We start from the raw sequence: 21,539 nt of genomic DNA, 5'->3' as shown, positions 1-21,539 counted from the left end.
ATATAGAAAAGGCCATACAGAATGGAGTCACATAAAAGTCAAGAGTTCGGGACAACATATTTTTTCCTTGACAAACAAATGTGTTCAGTTGTTGACCAAAGCAATGATTTTTGCTGTGCAGCCCTTCTGATTCAGTTCACCTGCTTTTCATCTTGGGATTCTACAGTCAACTTATTGCATGAATAGTCTAAAGGACTGATCATTTCATGGCAAAATTTCTGCTGGTGTATTTTTGTGGATGGCATTAATTGCTACAAAATTTGGCATTGCTTTGTAAAAGGTGGAAATTTTACCCCTGGTATACCTCCTAGGGAAAAATTAATAAACCATATTTTCGATAATACCTGGTTTTCAACAAATAAATACGACTCCAAAATCCGTCAGTGACATAAAACGTACAACAAGCTAGTTGCCAGATTTGAATTGAATAATTAGTGAGCTGAATTAGCAGGCTGTAATTGTGTCTAATGCAGAGGAGGCTTTTCAGCTTTTTTTTTTCTCCCAGCTTTCTCATAGGATGTATTGGAGCATCTAGTTATTTGACTTTCCTCTGACCCCTTATTCTTCTCCTCCCACCTTATGGGGTGGGAGCTCAGAGAGCTGTACGTATCTGAAACAAAATGAGGAAACTGAATTCAAAATAATTGACCGTCAGAAGAGAGAAATGATAATGGGACACTTATTAAACCATGTCTCATATTCCTATTTTTCCATATTTAACAAGGTCAGCAAAATACTGAACTGTAAGTAAGGAGACCTAAATTACTATATTCACATCTGCAACTAGCTAACTAGGTAACATTAGATGAATTAATTTGCCCTTACAAACCTCAGTTTCCCAATTTTTAAAATGCCACAGTAGATTAAACGATCTCTAGTCCCGCTTTCAGGAGCCAACATTCTATAATTCTGTATTAATTGGATTTTAGATTTCCTTTCAGAAAAACACTTTTGACTTCCCAAGTGTAAATCAGTGCGTACTGGGGCCAAAGTGTCCTGATCAGAAGATGCAATGAATCCCAGTTTCCCAAGATAACTCTTTCTGTATGTTTTCTAAAATCTGATGTCCAGCAACCTCATTCCCTGCTGCCTTGTTTCATTTGTACTATAGCCTGTGGTCATTGGTTGTTGTCTTAGTTCACGTGGCTGTAATGAATTACCATAGACTGAGTGGCTTAAACAATAGCCATTTATTCCTCACAATTCTGGATGCTGAGAAGTCCAATATCAGGGCACTGGCAGAGCTGGTGTCTGGTAAGGGCCCACTTCCTGGTTTGCAGATGGCTGTCTTCTTGTATTGTCACATGGTGGCAAGCAAAGAGAGATCCTTTGCTTCTTCCTCTTGTATCAGGACATTAATCTTATCATGTAGGCTCTACATTCATGACATAATTACCTCTCAAAGGCCCCACCTCTAAATAGCATGACAGTGGGGATTAGGCTTGGACATGTGAATTTTGTGGGGATACAGTCTGTAGCAGTTGTACTTGGCAATCAGTGAGTCATGGCATAGTCATTTTCATAGGACACTTAGCAGCCCTTACCAAGGAGTGTTTGATAGAATTTTCCCATAATCTTGGCAATTTGTTACCATAATACAGTGGTACCTGGGTTTTCGAACATAATCCGTTACGGAAGACCGTTCGAGTTCTGAAACCTTTGAAAACTGGTTTTCGAAAACAGCTAGGCCTCAGGATCTTGCACTCAGCAGAAGCCATGTGACATGTTCGACTTCTGAGGCATGTTTGGAAACCGAAGCATTTACTTCCGGGTTTATGGCGTTTTAAACCGAAATGTTCATCAACGGAGACGTTCAAAAACAGAGGTACTACTGTAAAATGTATTAGAGAACCAAATAAAACTATCTGGTCTTCCTGCCATTTTAATACTGCCTTTTAAAATCCATCTTTTAAATGAACCAGCAGATGCATTTGAACTTGGCTGATCACTTCTCCCTCAGGTATAAACCTTCAGTGGGACTGTAGCATCACATGAAATATCCAGACTTCTTACATGGTTTATAGAAACCTTTGTAGTATGATATGACCCCTGATAATCTCTCTCACTTCGTTTCTCAAAACATCTCCCACCTCACATTGCACCTTCCACACATGACACACTCCAGACACACTGAAAATACTTGTGGCTTACCAAACACACCACAGTATGCTGACTATTATCTTAGTCCCTTTGTCACACACATTGTTCCCACTATCTAAAAGGACCCTCCCCATCATTTTAGTACTTTGCTGTTTTGTATTTCCATTCTTCTTGTTTTCCTTTGTTTCTGCCATCCTTTGTAAATTGGTGGTTTTCCATGGTGGTATGCTTTGATTCGTCTTTATCTTTTGTGACTATTCTAGGTTTTTGCTATATGGTTACCATGAAGCTTACATAAAACATTTTATAAATAAAACAGTCCATTTTAATCTGATAACAATTTAACTTTGATCATATGCAAAAGCTCTATCCTTTTGCTCCCCATTTAATATTTTGATGTCACAATTTACCTCTCTTTATATTGTATACGCATTAACAAATTATAGTAGCTATGGTTATTTTCATACTTTTATTTCTTATACTACAGTTAAATAGTTAACACACCATCCTATTACAGAATTTCTTTTCTAAGTCTGACTGTATATTTATCTTTACCAACATATTATATACTTTCATATGTTTTCATGATACTAATTCGAGTCTTTTCTTTTAGCTTGAAGAATTCAGTTCAGCAGTTCTTGCATGGCAGGCCTAGTGGTGATGATCTAACTTCCCTCAGCTTTTGATTGTCTGGGAAAGTATTTCTTCTTCATTTCTGAAGGACAACTTTGCCGGAATCAGTATTCTTGGATGGCAGTTTTTTCTTTCAACCCTTTGAACATATCATTCTACGCTCTCCTGGTCGGCATGTAAAGCTTCTACTGAGAAATCCGCTGATAGCTTAATGGGGATTCCTTTGTAGGTTATTTTTTCTTTCTCTTGCTGCTTTTAGGAGTCTCTTTTTCTTTGATTTTTGAGTTTCATTATAATGTTATCTTGGAGAAGGTCATTTTGAATTGAGATAATAGGGTGACCTGTTGGTTTCATGAAATTGGGATGTTCAAGTCTCTCCCCAGGTTTGGGAAGTTCTTAGCTATTATTTCTTTCAATAAACTTCCTGTCACCTTCTCCCTCTTCTTCTGGAACTCCAGTTTTTCTAATATTTGTACATTTGATGGAGTCCCATAGATTATGTATGCTTTCGTTGCCCTTTTTTATTCTTTTCCCTTTGTTCTTCTCTGATTAGGTTATTTCAAATTTCCTATCCTCTCACTCACTGGTTTTATCTTTCAGGTGGTCTGCTCTGCTGTAAATGCTCTCTATTGCCTTTTTCATTTAATTCATTGAATTCTTCAGCTCCAGAATTATTTTTTTAAATTAAAGTTTATTAGGGTGACAATGGTTAGTCAAGTTACATAGGTTTCAGGTATGCAATTCTGTATTACATCATCTATATATCACATTGTGTGTTCGCCACCTAGAATCACTTCTCCTTCCATCACCATATATTTGATCCCATGTACCCTGATAGCAACAAAGGAACAAGACAAACAAACAAAGAAACAAAGCTGATAGACACAGACAATATTTTAGTGGTTACCAGAATGTAAGGGTGGTAGATAAGGGTAAGCTCCAGAATTTCTGTTCTTTTTTTTTTTTTTAATGTTTTTTTTGGGTCAAATTTCTCATTTTGTTCCTGTATTGTTTTCCTCATTTTGTTGAATTGTCTTTATGTATTTTGTTGTAGCCCATTGAGTTTCCTTAGAACAGCTATGTTGACTTCCTTATCAGCTAGATCACAAAATTCCATGTCTTTTACTTTCACTATTGTAGAATTAGTGCTGTCTGTTGGTGATGACATGTTTCTGGATTCTTCATGTTCCCTGTAGTTTTTCATTGCGCTTTCACATTTGAAGTAGCAGACACTGTTTCAAATCTTTACTAGTCACCTCAGATGGCATATACTTTTGTTGGTCCTGTTCTATCTGAAGCTTTCTCCAACCTTGCATGGTTATACCTGAAGCACCCTTCTTGCTCTCTCTTGTGGCAGAATTCTTAAGCTTTTATGTCTTCTCTGGTTCTCACGACTCACAGTCTGGCTGCTGGAAACCTCTCTTTTGTTTGTCAGAAGGTGACACTACAGCTCAAGTTTGTGGTTTCTCCCTTGCCCGCAGGTCCTGGTCTGATTTTCTGAGTGCAACCCATTTATAGGAGCTCTCTCTCACCACTGCACCTAGGAACATGAGTAAGGAGTCAGGTGTGGGTTTAGCATTTGCGGTGTTGAGGTTGCCATGGGCCAGGTGGGGGATCCTCACGTGAGGGTCACCCAGAAGCTTGTGAGTGGACTTCCTGCTGAAATCCTGAGCACAGAGGGGAAAGACAAAAAGTTCAGCAAGAAACATTACAACATATGCTTAGGATGGAATTGAACGAAACGCTTACTTGAGGTTTTTTTTTGTTTTGTTTTGTTTTTAGGAAAGGAAAACTGTATTAAAATTGTAATATTCAATATATACCAATAACAAAAGATGAATGCAAGTCACATTTGACTTCTGCAATTACAAGAGGTACTGATTGCAGCTCTAGTCATAGTAGTCAACATAGGGAACTAACCGAAATGCCCATCGGTAGACGACTGGATAAAGAAACTGTAGTACATTTATATAATGGAGTATTACTCGGCCATAAATAAGAATGAAATCTTAATATTTGTAATGCTATGGATTGACCTATCGTTATGCTAAGTGAAGTAAGTCAGACGGAGAAAGACAAATACCATGTGATCTCACTTATATGTGGAATCTAAAGAACAGAATAAGTGAGCAAACTAAACAGAAACAGTCTCAGAGACATAGAGGGAAAAACTGAGGGTTGCTAGATGGGAAGGAGGTGGGGATGAGGAAGAAGGTGAGGGGATTAGAAAGCACAAATTGGTAGTCACAAGATTGCCACGGGGATACGAAACAGTTTGGGGAATATAATTAATAATGTAAAGATTTTGTAGGGTTTCCAATGGCCACTTGTCTTATTAGGGAGATCACTTCAGGGATGATGTAGATGCCTGATCACTGCACTGTACACCTGAAGCTGAAGCTGAACAATAATGTCAACTACAGTTGAATATATATATATATATATATATATATATATATATATATATATAGTCACAGGATGTGGAGTGCAGCATAGAGAATAGAGGCAATGGAATTATAACAGCTATATACGATGTCAGGGGTAGTAGATTGAGGGAGGGGGGTTATTTGTGAGGGGTGTAAATGTCTAACTATTGCTTTGTTTTGTACACCTGAAACTAAAAAAAAAAAAAAAAAGTAGTAGTAGTGTCTGGATGCTGAAGGAAATGCTTGCTTGTAAATTCTGAGTTGTAAGAATTAAGAAGGGCCACTGAGTTTATTGCTTTTTGCTTAACAGGTTGTGTGCAGGTATATTAGTTTCCTAGGACTGCTTAACAAATGACCACAAAATTGGTTGCTTTAAAAAATGTATTTTCTCACAGTTCGAGAGGCCAGAAATACGAAATCATTTTCAGTGGGCAGAAATTAAAATGTCAGCAGGGCCATGCTCTCTCCAGAGGCTCTAGAGAAAAATATATTTCTTTTCTTACTTAGCTTCTGATGGTTTCCAGTGTTTCTTGGCTTGTAACAACCATGCCAGTGTTTGCTTCCATGGACATGTTGCCTTCTCCCCTTCTCTGGGTCACATTTCTTTCTGCCTCTCTGAAAAGGACAGATGTGATTGTATTTAGGACTCACCTAAATAATACAGGATAAGATCTTGAACCTAATTCCATTTGAAAATACCCTTTTCCAAATAAGATGACATTTATAGGTCCAGGCATAAAAATCCAGTATCTTTTGGGACCATTTTCCAGACTACTACAGCAGATATCTCTACTCCTTTTCCTTCTCTCTTTCTTAAGTGACTCTACTACTTGATTTCTCTTTCTCTAAGCTCTCTTAGGTGTGAAGGTCAAGTTGTTGTATATATGCCAGGCAGTATGATTTAGCAGAGCGGTAGATGCACCTTTTAAAGGGAATGCTTGCAGAGAAAGTAAAGACTCATTGCTTGGGACAAGCATTCTTCTAGAACTATGTAATGGAAATAGCATTAAACTTGGCTCATAAGACCTGTGATCTTAAAGAATATTGGATATCCCTCTCTTTTTGTGTAAATTTCATGCACGTGAACTTGAAAAATGTTCCCTCACCGATTTAACTGAAGTTTCTTTTTCTATAAAATTAACTGATCTCCAAGTACACTTCCAGATTCAGTATTCTTGGATTTCATGGTATTTAATATAATGGGCTTGCTTTGTGGCAAGCTTTCTTTTCCCCTAGGCATTGTAGATTCTCTTTCCTCTTTTTCTTTCTAGGTATATCAGTTTTCGTGCTTCTCCCAAAACTGTGCCCTTTACATGTGGCAATCAAATTGTGCTCACTTATAGTGTTAGATCCCCAAGCTAAGATGTTGCAGCAGGTCCTTGAATAATGTTATTTTGTTCAACATTGTATTGTTATAATGTTGATGAGATGCTGTGGGAACTTAACTCTTGTTTATATCACTTAACCTACAACAAAATTGGTTTCCTTGTATATTGTCTCACTTAGTCCCAGAACCTATTGATGACTTTCTATATTAACAAAATTGGTTAGAAATACTGACATCTCACGGCCTGGCAGAATCTAACTAGAAACCACTTACACAGAAATTTTCAAATCTCAGAGCCAAAAGCAGTCTACCCCTGAATAAACAACCCTTTCTGAATGACAAGTCATAGAGTCAAGTTACGCATCTTAAAGGAAAAATTATTGCCATTGAAATCAGAAACCTCAGTGGACAAGATAGAGATGAAGAATTGATGAACTAAAAGATTGAGCTTAGAAACTACTTGGAATGCAGAGAAGTAAAAAATAACTTACAAAATTATGTGAAAAAAGAGGCATCATACACAGAGTTAAAAGACAAGCCATAGTTAGGAAGAAGATAGTTACAATATATAAAACCAAAAAGAGATTAGCTGATATTTGCTGATATGGGGAAACATGTTGGAGTAGAGGGTAGGAGCAGATTTGTGGGTCAGTGGAAATCAAGAGTTTGATTTGGGTCATGTGAAACTTGAGATGTATTTATAGATATCAAATGGAGAGATCAAGTACGCAGCTAGATCTAGACGTCTAAAGTTCAGTGAAGAGGTCCAGGCTAGAGAGAGACATTTGTAGTCTTTGGCACATGGAACAGGATGGGTTAGATACATACAAGCATTTTTAAAGGACTCAAACCCCGGGTGGTGGTCTGTGGGGAAGACAAAGGCCAGGTTATGGGAAGTACAGCAGGGTTTCTAAGAGGGAAATTACTGTAGCGGACGATTGAGCCTGGCCTGGTTGCACAAGACTGAATAAAGGAAAGAATTAGTTCCAGTATGGAATATCCAGCGTTTGTGGAGTGTCTACAATATACCATATATTAATTCATTGTGCCTTTATAATGACCCTATGGATAAGGTTTCATTATTATTTCAATTTTACAATTGAAGACACTGAGACATACCTGTCAATACTTTGCCTAAATATATACAGAGTTAAGGAGCAGGGCTGCTCTCGGAGCTGCTCTGGTGACTGGTGGAATGCCCCCAGTGTTATGCTTGTCACTGTGAAAAAGAATACCAGGGCTGTGTGTAAACTGAAAGCTCTGCCTCAGTAAACATTCATACTTTAGAGTCCCAAAGACCCTGCTACAGGACCCTCCCTCAAAGCGACCACACCTCAAAGGGAGGGGCCACATGCCTATGTTTGGGGATAGGACCAGAGCTAGTAATACAAATGTGACCTTATTCATACCTGCAGGACGATAAAACTTGAGGACATCTGAGTTATGTTGTGAGGATATTATTGAGGTCATTTTTATTGAACAGAAGAGCTGTATCTGGAGATCAGAAGGGCTCACCATAGATGAGGGATAATTAATGAAATACAGCACACATCTACCATATTTTTGGTAAAAGTTCTGATATTGGAAGATGAAGGAAGAATTATACAAGCATCTAAGCAAAAAATCAAGTTATCTACAGATGGAAAAAGTCAGGATATGTGCTTCTTGGAAAAAAGATTTGAAGAAATAAACCAACCAACCAACCGACAAATGATAAAATATAGCTTTAAATCCAAGTTAATGTGTAAATGTGATTATAAAACAATGCAAATGTAATTCTTGAGCGAAAGCATAGATAATAGAAAAGTAATATAATAATATTGAAGTAATATAATAATAAACACCATTTCCAGATCACAGCAACAGAAACTGGGTAGTGTGAGGTTGTGGGTGTGGGGTTGGTGAAAAATGAATGTGCTAATCCTCAACTTACCTAGGGGAAATCATTAGAAATGGTTTATTATTAATGCTTATGATTAGAGAAATGGAGGCTTAAGTACACATTTCAAAAGGTAAAATAAGAACTAGTTGAACTAAAAGGTTATGGTTTACCTTCTATATTAATTGGTGAGTGGAGAGGACTGCAAGAGAAAACACCATAAACGCAAAAGATTGAAGACAAAAGGACAAACAAGAAAGCACTGAAAAACAGGAAACACTTGATAATACATATACACTAGATGCATTCACTAATTAAAATAACAATTTATCAGACTAGGTCAGGATATAAAATCCAACTACATGCTATCTACAAAAGCACACTCCAAATAAAGCGACTCATGAAGATTAAAAGTAAAAGTTGGACATTTAGGTAATTTAAAATAAAAGAATCACTGGATTCATATTGATATCAGATATGACAGACTCATTTGATGAGTAGAAAACACTCTGTTCTCAAACAACCATATAATCTTGACAAAGTTGGTCATTTGTTAAGCCACCCAAAAACCAGTAAGTCACAAATAGAAATAGCATAGACGGCATTCTTTGTCAACAATACACTATGAAAATAAATGACAAAAATTTTAAATGCATTTCTAAGGAAATTATGAGATCATAAGAAAATCCAATATAGACCATTTATAAAATAATAGTGTTGAGATCAGTACATACGAGAATTCGTCGGATGAGGCCAAAGCCATACCAGAGGCTGTGTTAGGAGAGTTCACCAAAGTCATTTGACATCAGAATTTCTACTGTTAGGTCACTGGGGCACTCAGACAGCCAAGTGGGCCCTTGCTGAGCATGTTGTCCCGGGTGGTACTTTCTGCTGCCACCACAGCAACCCCCTATCTGAAGAACGCAGCCCTCCTCAGTCCAGTGGTATTGCAGACAACAAGGGTCTTTCACACTGGGCAGCCAACTCTCACCCCTGTACCACCCCTTCCCGAATATGGAGAAAAGTTCGTCATGAGCTGATTCCTGAGGAATTCTTCCAATTCCTTTATCCTAAAACCAGTGTAACTGGACCCTATGTGCTCGGAACTGGGCTTAGCTTATATTTCGTGACCAAAGAAATAAATGTGATTACCCCAGAGACCATCTCTGCCATATCAACAATAGGGTTGATGGTGTAATTAAAAAAATATAGTGCCTCTATTGGGGAATTTGCTGATAAACTCAATGAACAAAAAAGTGCTCAACTAGAAGAGGTGAAACAGGCTTACATCAAATGCATCCAGAATGCAGTTAATCTGGAGAAGTCCCAGCAGGCACTGGTTCAAAAGTGTCATTACCTTTTCTATGTCCAGAGAAATAACATTGCTATGGCCTTGGAGGTTACATACCGGGAAAGGCTGTGTAGAGTACAAGGTGTGATCCAAACATATGGTGAACGTTTAAATAAAAAAAGTGCATTACAGAAAAAGACACAATGCCATTAATCCCCCTCAAAATAGCCCCCCTCACTTCAAACACACTCATCCCATTGTTCTTGCCACTTTCTGAAGCAGTTCTGGAAGTCCTCTTTCATGAGTGTCTTTAGTTGTGCTGCCGTGGCTGCCTCGATGTCCTGAATCAATTCAAAGTGTTTACCTTTCATGGTCATTTTGACTTTGGGGAAGAGCCAGAAGTCACACAGTGCCAGATCCAGTGAATAAGGTGGATGAGGACACACCGTCATGTTTTTATTTGACAGAAATTGCTATAAACCAGAAATGATGTGTGACACAGAGCCTTCCGTTGTGATCAAAACTATGGTGAATGCTGCTGCCGAGTGCCATCCAAGGAAAGAAAGGGATCTTCAGTATGGGAAACAGCACATCGACCCTTAGTAACAGTGTGTGACAAGTTTGAACTTGTTCGGTGCAGTCAGTTGGGTGTGAGCTACGGTTGAGAGAAGGTGTGTTTTAAAGTGTGCTGTAAATCGTCCTGCATCATAACAACACTCTGTGTCACACATTGTTTCTGATATATGGCAATTTCTGTCAAACAAAAACATTATGGTGTGTCCTCATCCACCTTATTCATGGATCTGGCACCGTGCGACTGACTTCTGGCTCTTCCCCAAAGCCAAAATGATTCAGGACATCGAGGCAGCCACAACAGCACAACTGAAGACACTCACGAAGGATGTCTTCCAGAGCTGCTTCAAGAAGTGGCAAGAACGTTGGGATAATTGTGTTTGAAGCGAGGGGCAGTATTTTGAGGGGGTTAATGGCAATGTGTCTTTTACTATAATAAATTTTTAAAATTTAAACATTCTCCATATTGTTTGATCACATCTCATATACAAGGAGGTAAAGAACTGCCTGGGCTATCATATCTCTGTGCAGAATATGATATATTGAAAGGAACAAGAGCACATGATAAACTGGATGGAGAAGCACGTAGTATAGAGCATCTCTGCACAGCAGGAAAAAGAGACAGTTGCCAAGTGCATTGCAGATCTAAAGCTGCTTGCAAGGAAGGTCTAAACATAGCCAGTTCTGTAAATGCAGCTATTCTGATTGAGACAGCTAGAAACAGTTGACTGACTAAATAGAAACTACTCTATGTGACAAAATCTTTCTGTATTGTAGTCTACTAAAGTTGATTTTGAGGGAGGGTAAACTCCCTCAAAATAAAATGCTTGAGTTTTATATAGTGAGAGAATGAAAACAAACAATCTGTTGGCCAGTGAGATGTTTCTTGTCGTTCTTGCTCTGCATTTTGAGTTGTTCCATAATCACTTTTTAAAAAAAAGATGAATACAAATCATGTGTATACGTGTTTTTGGCACCCCCAGTATTGGGATGGCTTGTTCTGAACCCCCACAGTGTATACTTGCTAATATATATACTAGTTCCTATGTTAACTCTTGTGTTTAACATTTTTTAAATTAGTTTCAGGTGTACAAAACAATGTAATAGACATTTACACCCCTCACAAAGGGATAACCCCTCTCCCCCAATCTACTACCCCTCTGACATCGTATGTAGCTGTTACAATTCCATGGACTCTATTTCCTCTGCTGTACTCCACATCCTGTGTCTATATATACATTAAATTATACTTGACATGCAGTATTACGGAAAGCATTGGTGGTTCAATGGTAGAATTCTTGCCTCCCCATAATGACTTTTGAATAAGCACTTTGCTTTTAATAAAACTGGGTGCCTGACTAAAGCCTACCAAGTTATGGTTTAAATTTGTAATTAATTTTACCATCTTGCAATACACTGATAGTTGAAACACAAAAAAAGGACTTCTGCTATCATAATTCAAGAGCTTAACAAGCATTTTTGTTTGCTTTGGCACTTCCCGCCTAAGCCGCTAAGGGACAGCGACCACCCCACGCCACATTTTGCCTGACTTCTTATTGCTGTGGTTGTTGATCTTGGTACAGATGCAGCGATACTATTGCAATTGATGCTGTGGGCACTGCTGAATGGGGTGGCTGACAGGAGGCCGAGTTCTCTGGCCCGACTCTGTTCATTAGCTGCAGCCTGGGGAATACTCGGGTGTTTATCGGTTGTTTTCGCCACTGTGAACAGCTGTTGCATTGAGAGACAGCTTATCCTATGCTGTGAATATTCTAGCCTCCCTACCAATCCATTTTCCACACTGCTGCCAGGATGATCTCAATCTGAGCATGTCACCTCCCACTTTAACGTTCCTCCTTGGTCTCTCATTCACTATAGAATAAAATCCAACCCTCTTAACTAAGCATAGAAGACTCAGCATGTTATAATGTTTTGCATAATTGTGTCTGTCTGTTCCTACCACACCTCCGCCCCCCACCTCGCTTTGCAGAACTGTTTGCTCCAGCTCTGCCAAAGTACTTGTTTTTACCTCTTCTTGGAGTGATTGATGCCTTAATTATTATGCAGAGATTAGCATATTAAATTATAAGGAATCTGGGGAAAATATACGTCAGGAACATGACAAAGAGTTAATACAGAGAGTTGCTATAAATTAGTAGGGAACATAAAAAAAAACCACAGTAGTACATTGGACCAAAAAAAACATGAAAAGATGATTAACCGATGTGACAGTAAATTATTGATAAGCAGCCAGGGTATAAACAAAAATAATTTCATGAACAGTTGAGGATATTCAAATGAAGATACCACCTTTGACTTTATTTCAAACAATGTAAAAAAACAACAGTGAAGTGTCTTGTTCTAGCAAAGTCAGTGTACTAGAAGGATTTTCTAAGAGATGAAAATGTCGTGAAGAAGGGGCACTGTGGGGACAGAGCCCCAGAGAGCAGTTTCCAGGCTCTCGGCCTCACATAGAAAGGTGCTGGCTCCGGTAGTAGATGGTCATCAGCTGTGACTAATTGGCCATCGGCTGTTACCAGTAGCCATTAGCCACTGATGTAACTGCCGTGGCTAAGCTAGTGAGATGTGGCGTTGTGGTGTGGCATGGTGTGGTGGCGTGGCATGGCGTGGCGTGGCGGAGGGTGGATTGCGGATTGCAGTTAGCAAGTGAGGTTGGTTGGCAGAGACAAGTGGACAGCGGGTTGCAGACAGTGTGGCTCCTGCTTCCTGTGTCTCCAACCCAGCCGCCAGCGAGACTATAGTGGTATGACTCCCCTACTTATGGCTCTGTGGGTGTTCCTTTTTGGCCTCACCATATCCTGTATTCTTATGCGAGGAGCTGGACCAGAGAACCCACATGACACACCTACGTGACAGGCACCTGTCCAACTTCTCACCAAGGTCCTATACTTGCTAGTGGTTGCCCTGTGCATGGTACTTGCTGTCTGCCAGGTAATGTCCTAAGAACTTTATCCGTGTTTATTCCTTTAATCTTCAGAGAAAACCCTTTGAGGCAAGTACCATAATTTTCCGTATTTTGCAGATGAAGAAATTGCAGCCTGCAATTCTTCTGCAAGAGGTTAAGTAACTTGCAGAAGATCAAACAAATAATGAAAGGTGTAGCTGAAGTCAGACTAACAGTCTGACTGTAATATATTCGCTTTTAACCACTTGCCTACTGGCTCATATATGTTTGTAGTTTTGCGAGTGTGTGTTTCATGATATCTCATAGATACAGACAAGGGATATCCATTGCTATCATTTATAAAACAGTTATATGCCAAACATCGGGCTAAGCATTTTATCACAACCACGTGAGGTAGGTATTGTTAATTCCATTATGCATTTGAAGAAAACGGGGCCTAAGAGCTTATGTAACATGCCTGTGGTAATTCACATAGTATTACAAATGTGGCAAAGCCAGCATTTGAATCAATTATGTCATACTCCAACCTCGCATACTTTTCACTGCTGGGTAATATTAGTGCAGAAATATCAACATATACGAGTATAGAAATAAGTGTAAGTCTGAACACTTAACTCCCCTAATCCAGTTTTCCACTGACTTCTTACCACACTTGGAATGAAACCCCCGTTCATTACTATGGCCTGCGGGGGACCCTGTCATGTCCTGGCCCCTGCCTACGTGTCCATCCTCATCTGCTACTCTTCTCCTTGCTGTCCTCCAGCCACAGATGCCTCCATGCTATAGCCCAAACGCACCAGCTGCATGTTCCCTTTGCCCCCATTGCTTTTGTCCCAGATATTTGCATGGCTCACTCCTTTACTTCCTTCAGGAATCTGCTCCACTCTTACTCTGACTGCCACGTCTAAAATGGTGGCCTTCTGCACTCTGATCTTTCTTCATAGTACGTATCACAACCAGATATTACATTATAAACCTACTTCTCTGTTGTCTGTATTCCTTATCAGAATGTAAGTCCTAGGAAGCCAAGACTTTGTTCACTACTGTGTCCTCGGAGTCTTAAATCAGGAGTTGACAATTATTTATTTGTTTTTTTTTGCAAAGACCCTGATGTTAAATATTTAGGCTTTGCAAGCCATATAGTCTCTGCCACAACTACTCAACTCTTCCATTGTAGCATGGAAGCAGTCATAGGCAATATGTAAGTCAATGAATGTGAAAATGAGAAGGCTGTGTTTCAATAAAACTTTATTTACAAAAACAGGTATTGGGTTGGATTTGGCATATGGGCCACAGTTTGCCAACCCCTGGTCTAGAACACTACTTGGTTGAGACTCAATATATATTTGTTGAATAAAATTATATCTGCATAATATACACATGCACACACACATATATACATACACATATATACATGTGAGTTTGTGTATGTATGTGTGTTTGTATGCACCAAAAGGACACTGGAAAGAATCCAATCAAAATATCTCAGTAATTATCTCTAGTGGCAGGATTATGGCTTTTAAAATGAAAAGTTCTCTTATATGTTTTCTTCATTCTCTAAATTTTTAATGAATATGCATTAATTTTGTTTTTAAACTTTTTTCTTAAAGTACAATATAAATACAGGAAAATGTACAGTTCAGGATTGTACAGCTCAAAGAAATTTTACAAGTAGAACACAGTTATATAACAAGCACCCAGATAAAGACAGAAGAGTATCAGTATCCTAGGAACCCCTCTTGAACCCCTTCAGTCACTTGTGCACACTTTCCTGACTTGTAACAGAAAATTTGTTTGCCTATCTTTGTATTATACTTTACATGAATGTAATCATGGCATGGTCTCTTTTGGGACTGACTTCTTACAATCAACATTGTATTTTTTTTTGTTTTTATTGGGGAATATTGGGGAACAGTGTGTTTCTCCAGAGCCCATCAGCTCCAAGACGTTGTCTTTCAATCCAGTTGTGGAGGGCACAGCTCAGGTCCAAGTCCAGTTGCCATTTTCAATCTTTAGTTGCCGAGGGCATAGCCCACCATCCCATGCGGGAAATGAACCAGCAACCTTGTTGTTAAGAGCTGGCGCTCTAACCAAGTGAGCCATCTGACCACCCCTTTGGCAGCTCAGTGGCAGCTCATTGTCTTCAATCTAGTTGTGGAGGGTGCAGCTCACTGGCCCATGTGGGAATCGAACCGGCAACCCTGTTGTTCAGAGCTCGCTCTCTCACCCTCGCTCTCTAACCTACTGAGCCATCCGGCCACCCCTCAGCATTGTATCTTTGAGATGTCTTCACTCTGAGGTGTTGAGTTGTAGTTCATTCATTCTGGTTGCTCTATAGTATTCCATTGTTTAAATTTATAGTATGTATTGTTCATAAGATATTAATTGGTATTCGTTGTCTTTGTATTTTCCTTTTTCCTTTGTTCCATGCAGAAATCCAGGATCTCTCCCTTAGGAATTCATAATTTCAAACGTTTTTGTAGGACTAAAGGCAGAAGCATCTCAAAGTGATTCTCTTTCACAAAAACCTAAGCCCATTCAAAAGGACAATGAAGAAAGATCGGAGGAGAGTGGGGAGAGTGTATTTGAGAAAGAAAATAGTTCCCCCAAAATTTGAGAAAGTTGAGAGGGGAGAGAGCAGGTCACTCGCAGAGAGAGAGCTGGGAGTCACATGTAACTTAATTGTATGGCCTTAAGGAAATGACAAGTCCCCTGAGCAAATGGTTGTTTGGAGCAACTAAGGAGATTGGACAGTAGGTGCTGTGTTTTTAATCTCAGCGTGGAATGAATGTCTAGACCTAAAGGGATCACTGTGGCCATAAAAATGACGGCAACAGCGTTGACCGCAATAGAATGCAGGTCAAGATCTTTTGCCCATTTTGGAGGCATCACAGAACAATCCTGTATTCTGGGTTCAGCTCTAAGAAGAGATGTGCCCGGGAAAGAAGGAATTTTATTTCCTAGCAGTCTGATGAGATGTGGGCTCCAGGTGAGACTTAATTTGATCTAAAAAATAATTCTTCTGGTTCTTTTTATAGATCATTGTCAAATTTAAGTAATTCCTGAGTCTTTAGGACAATGATCCCATTTTATTTCAAAATCATTTGTTTTAAAAATTAATGTCACCTGATTAACTTTCTGGTAGGTATGGATCCTTGTTTTGGGAATCAGAGTATATACCAGTAACATGGTAAAGATGTGAAATTCCTGTGTGTTTTTTTCCATGAGATGTGATACTCTTCCCTGTTTCCCAAGGTAAAGCATGGAAAAGCCAATGGGGTTTCCACCCCCACCCCCACCCCGCACTCCAACTCAGTTGGAAATTCCTTACAGATGCTAGTAATGGCGTGTCAGTCTTAGTTTTTATGGCTGTTAATTTTTAATTTTCGTGTTTCTTTTTGTTACTTTACTAGATGACTAAGGAGACATTGCCTCTAGATCTGTTTTCCAGATATCATTTTGAACTAAACATGACCTAGATTTCTTGGCTCCTTGTTTTAAGTCTTTCATGTTACCGTTTCCTTAGAAATATACTTTTTTTTTTTTTTTTAGCAAAACAGGAGCTCATACCCTCCACGTTAGCTTTTTAGGTCCCCTAGACAGTGATGATAGTTTGAAAAAAATAAAGATGTACTCAGAGGGAATCTTACATCCTTAGGTGGTTTAATATCAAACATAAAGAATGGAAATAAATTTGCTAATCATTTAACTCAAGAAACTGAAAAAAAAAAATAGCAACAGGGTAAAACTAGGGAAGGCAGGAGAAAGGTATTAAATGCCAAATAAAATAATACAACAAAATTATTCAGCAGATTACTTAAATGAATACAAAAACTGTTTTTTTGGTGGAAAGACTGACTATAAAATCTCTAGTAACTCTAATCCTAAAAAAAAGTGAAGACAACTCCAGGAATAAGAATTAATAAGATGTCAGATCTCTCCAAATTAACCATAGATTTTATGTAATTCCAATTCCAATTCCAACAGTATTTTTAAAACTTGACAAAATGATTTCAGAGTCCCCTAAAAAATATTCAGGTGAGTTTAGCCAGTAAAACCTAAAATTGAGCAGTAATAAATGATGACTTATCAGATATTTAAAAATAACTTAGTAATAAAACCATCCTGAAGTTTGGTGCTACAGTAGGAAAGGCAGATAAATCACATGAAAAGAGTAACAAATACAGAAAGAGCCAAGTATGTATGAAGATTTCATCTAGATGAAGGTAGCATTTTATATTGTTTGGAGGGATTATTCAACAAATTGAATCAACTCTACCCATTTGAACTAGCTACATTATCGCAGGTTAACAAACTCAAATGCCTTATGGAGCAGGGCAGGTGATATGTATGAGGAAATGTTTGAATAAGAAGGGTGAAAAAAATTCTGGGGGTGCCAAAAAAATGTATACACATGACTTGTATTCATCTTTTGTTATCGGTATATATTGAGTATTACAATTTTAATACAGTTTTTTTTCCTTTCTTAATATGTGTATACATTTTTTTGGCACCCTTGGTATATTAAAAATAATAGAGAATCTGGACCGAGCTCCCTATGTGTGAGCAAGATAAACATCTATTTATGAAAACTATGCAAATAGATATCACCTGAGTATGCAAAAGATTATTTCCAATAAAAACATTCCCAGCAAGCACCTCTCACAATAAAATTAAGTAGGAGCAAGAATTCAGCAAAGTGAATACTCAAAGAAAAATGATAAATTATCAAAATTTAACAGGCACTATCCAGCATAATATAAATATTAATATGTTGTACTAACACTCATCAAACATGAACAAAACAAAACAAAATTTTCCCTTGACTCCTCCCTCCACTATTTCTAAAATTTACTGCCCCATTCTCCCTTCTCCCATTCCTTCTTGAAGAGTCTTACCAAGCTTTTGACTCACCACTCTAATAAAATAGCTCTTATTGGTTTGTTTATAGCTGCAACATTTTCCCTACACTCCAGATCGCTATATCTGCCTGAGTAGTCGACTTCTTTTCCTGGAGCTGTAATAAGTGCTTCAAATTAAACTTATTCAAAACGGGATTCTTTGGCCTCTAAACCTGCACTTTCCTCACCATTTCCCGTCTTGGTAAGTGGAACCACCACACTCATTCAGTTACGTACCAGGTCCACAAAATTCAGAACTATCTTTGATAAGTTCCCTCATACTTTACATCTAACATATCATTAAATCTACACACTCTAACTTAAAAGTATATCCCAAATCTCCATCTTTATCTCCTGCCACTCTTAAGTCTTCAATTATTCTAGTCTAGACTTACCATGTTGCTGTTTATGGAACGTATCAGGCAAGCTTCCAGCATAGGACTTCTGTATTGGTGGGTCACTCTGCCGGAAATGTCCCTTTCTTCCCCCAAATCTACAACCTCCTTCAAATATCACTTTCTCTAGCCATTCTATTATAAGTGGGACCCACTCACCATTTTTATACCCCCTTACTCTGTTTTGTTTTCTTTATACCACTTACCACCACAGGACATAGTATAGTCGTTGTCTTTCTGCGTTATAAAGTAAATTCTACAAGTGTGAAGATCTTGCTTTTTCTTATTTTTTAGGCTGTGATGCAGAAATCTGGGTTTTTAAAAACTATGATTTAACTAGATCATAGTTTGAAGAAAAACAAGATATCTACACTCATGGAAGTTTGGAATTTACTTTAAAATGGAGATGTAATAATTATAATCTAGTATATATTATACCTGTTGATTTTGTTTATTCCTAAGTAAATGATTACATTGGATCATATTTTAGACAACTTTATTTCTTCCCTTCAATTATTATACCTTTCATTAGTTTTCTTTCCTTATAGAATCGGCCAATCCTTCAAATGATATGTTACACATTAACACTGACAGTGACCATGGGTCCTGACCCTTATCTTTTTTTTTTTTTTTTAAAGTTTATTGGGGTGACAATTGTTAGGAAAATTACATAGATTTCAGGTGTACAATTCTGTATTACATCATCTATAAATCCCATTGTGTGTTCACCACCCAGAGTCAGTTCTCCTTCCATCACCATATATTTGACCCCCTTTACCCTCATCTCCCACTCCCCTCCCCACTTACCCTCTGGTAACCACTAAACTATTGTCTGTGTCTATGAGTTTTTGTTTCTCATTTGTTTGTCTTGTTCTTTTGTTGTTTTTGGTTTATATACCACATATCAGTGAAATCATGTGGTTCTCTGCTTTTTCTGTCTGACTTATTTCGCTTAGCATTATACTCTCAAGATCCATCCATGTTGTCACAAATGTTCCTATATCATCTTTTCTTACTGCCGAATAGTATTCCATTGTGTATATATACCACACCTTCTTTATCCATTCATCTATCGAAGGACATTTTGGTTGTTTCCATGTCTTGGCCACCGTAAATAAAGCTGCAATGAACATTGGAGCACACGTGTCTTTATGTATAAATGTTTTCAGATTTTTTGTGTAGATACCCAGGAGAGAGATTGCTGGGTCATATGGTAATTCTATTCGTAATTTTTTGAGGAACCTCCACACTGCCTTCCATAGCGGCTGCATCAGTCTGCATTCCCACCAACAGTGTATGAGGGTTCCTTTTTCTCCACAGCCTCTCCAACACTTGTTACTATTTGTCTTGTTGATGATGGCCATTCTGACTGGGGTGAGGTGATATCTCACTGTGGTTTTGATTTGCATTTCTCTGATGATTAGTGATGTTGAGCATTTTTTCATATGTCTATTTGCCATTTGTATGTCCTCTTTGGAGAAATGTCTCTTCAGGTGCTCTTTTCAATTGGGTTGTTTGTTTTTTTCTTGTTGAGTTTTCATGAGTTCCTTTTATATTTTGGATATTAGCCCCTTATCGGAGGCACTGTTTGCAAAAATCTTCTCCCATTCAGTTGGTGGCCTCTTTATTTTGTTGATGGTTTCTTTTGCGGTGCGGAAGCTTTTAAGTTTCATATAGTCCCATTCGTTTATTTTAGCTTTTACTTCCATTGCCTTTGGAGTCAAGTTTTTTGTTTTGAATCCTTCCTCTTTTCATTGTGGGTGGGATTCTTTTAAAGATGTGCTTTGTTATTAAATATCTAATTTGATTGTAGTAGGAATGGAGAATATGGTTTCTGAGATATTGATTCTTTGAAATGTGTGAAGGCTGCCTTGAAATGTGTGATGGCTTAACATATGGTACATTTTATTAATAATTTATGTGTGCTTAAAAATAATGCATATCCATTTGTTGAGTGTATGGTTATCTATAAATCTAATAGATGATACTCAATAGTATTTATATAAGAAATGATCTTATGTGTTCGTGATGCTACTTCTACTTTTGGAGCACAGAGGAAGAATGCATTTCATCAGCTCTGTGTGAAGGTGGCTTGGGTCCTTGTGAATGACTTCAGGACAACAATTCGTCAGCATAAGCGATATATAACATATTCCAGCCTGGCAAATAAAACTTTCTTTGCCATATTTCCTCCTCATCCTCTTCACTGACATGTCCACCTTTGAAGTCATGTATTCCATATTAAGTTTGAATTTCAGATAAATATCAATTTTTTTAGTGTAAGTATGGCCTAAACGTTGCACGATACATATTTATACAAAAAGAAATCATTGTTTATCTGAAATTTGGATTTAACTGGGTGACCTGCATTTCCGTTTGCTAAGTTGAGGGGGTGGGCATGAGGATGAAAAAGCAGAGAAAGAAAGCATATTCATGAAATATGTCTAGAAATGAAATATTAGGTATGGTTACTGCTACACAGAACTGGCTAGAAAAGCAAATAGGTCAGAACCCTACTAAGTATCTGAGACAATTTTATTGCCCAGAAAAGCACAATTCTTGAGAAAAAGTTTTTGATTGTTCCAGACTTAAGAGAATCTTTGAACCTCCAACCTTGTAGAATTGACAAATTTGCTGAGAGGGTTATACAGTTCTCCGTTTCAGCATATTTCCCCAACACCTACTTCAGGTGTGGCCAGGCAGAAACAGGGAGAATATGAAACAGAAGCACAGAAGGTAAATGCAGATACCACTGGGAACAGTGAAAAAGGAAACTCCCAGGGAACAGAATCAGAGTCTAAGCAAGCAATCGCTTTAGTCCCTAGGTTTCACAGACCTTCACTGTATTTTTCAGCAGTTCTGTTGACAGCCACTAACTTCTGTGTCTCCCACAGCCCCTTTTTTGAATGGGGATGTTTACCGTAGTTATGCTTCTGCTTCACCATTTAAAATTGGGTGTATGAGATGGGCATAGCAGATGATTTGTCTTTTCAGTGCATAAGTCCTGGGAACAAGAGGAACTTTGTCCTAGACCCGGGGCAGATGCAATGACAGGTTAGACTTCAGGTCGTCTCCCTTGGGAAGGGAG

At 38.3% G+C, this 21,539-nt stretch overlaps 1 pseudogene; it reads left to right on the top strand.

Annotated features, from left to right (window-relative positions):
- The first annotated feature begins 9,231 nt into the window (after nt 1-9,231).
- Nucleotides 9,232-10,901, top strand: LOC109456649 (ATP synthase peripheral stalk subunit b, mitochondrial; annotated as a pseudogene).
- Nucleotides 10,902-21,539: the final 10,638 nt, after the last annotated feature.

Source organism: Rhinolophus sinicus, chromosome X, assembly GCF_036562045.2.
Source record: "Rhinolophus sinicus isolate RSC01 chromosome X, ASM3656204v1, whole genome shotgun sequence".
Classification (NCBI taxonomy): domain Eukaryota; kingdom Metazoa; phylum Chordata; class Mammalia; order Chiroptera; family Rhinolophidae; genus Rhinolophus; species Rhinolophus sinicus.
The sequence above is the reverse complement of the archived record's forward strand: the minus strand, read 5'-3'. Positions and strand labels throughout refer to the sequence as shown.